Source organism: Rana temporaria, chromosome 2 (assembly GCF_905171775.1).
Source record: "Rana temporaria chromosome 2, aRanTem1.1, whole genome shotgun sequence".
NCBI classification, from domain to species: domain Eukaryota; kingdom Metazoa; phylum Chordata; class Amphibia; order Anura; family Ranidae; genus Rana; species Rana temporaria.
In genome coordinates this window covers 153,849,639-153,851,042 of record NC_053490.1, presented here as the reverse complement: position 1 = coordinate 153,851,042, position 1,404 = coordinate 153,849,639, and the positions used below count along the sequence as shown (strand labels likewise).

General features: G+C 50.4%; 1 non-coding gene across 1 annotated transcript; it reads left to right on the top strand.

Annotated features, from left to right (window-relative positions):
* Window positions 1-383: 383 nt before the first annotated feature.
* Window positions 384-542, top strand: LOC120929893. The gene has a single exon (XR_005747550.1). It is a non-coding gene; the product is annotated as a U1 spliceosomal RNA (small nuclear RNA).
* The last annotated feature ends 862 nt before the right edge of the window (window positions 543-1,404 follow it).

The window sequence follows — 1,404 nt, the reverse complement described above, 5'->3', positions numbered from 1 at the left end:
TTGGTCAGTGAAATGAATGGGTGTGCAAAAGCAGAAGTGAATAAGAATCATTAGAAAAATAAGAAGTATGCTTTTAAACACACCCACTCTACAGTTTTATGTTTCAATATGAGTAAAAGCTATTCTTTGGGAGTAGAATGACTACCTTAAAAAATAGATATAAACCAAAAACATTCTCACACTGCAATATTGAAATTTTTCATGGACAGACATATCCAGTCCAGTGCTAAGATAAGTGTCCATTTAATCAAAATGCTGGTACCCCACCAAAGCCTCTCACTTACCTTGCCTTAGCTGGTAGTAACTGGGGTAGCGGCCTGGCAGTGGGAAGCAGCCAACCCATCTCCACCACCAGAAGCTCTGGGAAAGATTGGCCATTCTTTAAACTCAGCTGGCAGGGGAGACACCATGATCATGAAGGTGGTTCTCCCAGGGCGAGGCACGGCTATTGCACACTCTAGGCCGTGCTGATCGTGGTTGTCTTCCCTGCCGCTTCTCGGCTTTTTGGCTGGGACTGGGTGTGGTATCTGTCCTTATCAGTTGTCAGCGGAGCGCTGAAGCACCTCCTACATGGGGAGGGTGGATGCAATCCAATGACGTCATTGCACCTGGAAGGATGGTTTCAGCAGGGACTACGCTGTGCTGCCCGACAGAATACTGGGGGCCGGCCCATGGTTGAGTCTGAGCCATTTGGAAGGGTGCTCCTGGTGAGGATGGGTACTGCGCTTGGTCTTGGTCTTTTTGCCGAGTTCTAGTCTGGCCTTCTGGCTGGCTGGTGTAAGTGCTATCTCTTACAGTTGGAGGAGCTGGTAATGCCCTGGGATAAGACGGGGTAGAGCCATGCAAATCCGCTGGGTTGACGGAGGGTCTGGAGGGGCTAGTATTGGTGGAGGCTGTTATCTGAGTGGCAGTTCTCCCCAAGAAAACCTTGAAGGGCTCTCTAGCTGGCAGGGGTGGAGGGCTGCACTGGCCGGTCGGGGGGTCGGATATGGAACGAAAAGCCTATGGTGCATGTGCCCCTGGAGTGGCAGTCCAGGGGTATCTGAAGATCACTGTGTGTGAGGGACACATTGATTTAAGATACCACAGTCACTGCACCAGATACACGCTTTTTTTAGCACCTGCCTCCTGGGCCGGGCCTTTTGGCTAGGACCGGAGGAATTTTTTATTCCTGGCCGGAGGGCCTGGTCATTGTTTCACCACAATGGCCACTTCTTTCACTCTCCTCTCCACTATCCCTTCCTCCACTTTATTTTATTTAAGCCTGTGTTTGTCACTTTTTTGTCTTTTTTTGTTGTGCACGTTTTGTGACACTGTGTGATTAGTAGGGTGCGGGTCCTCGGGCCAGCCCTGAACGTCTTGGGAGTGGGTGGACATGGCCTTCTGGCTTAGTTCACCTGCTCT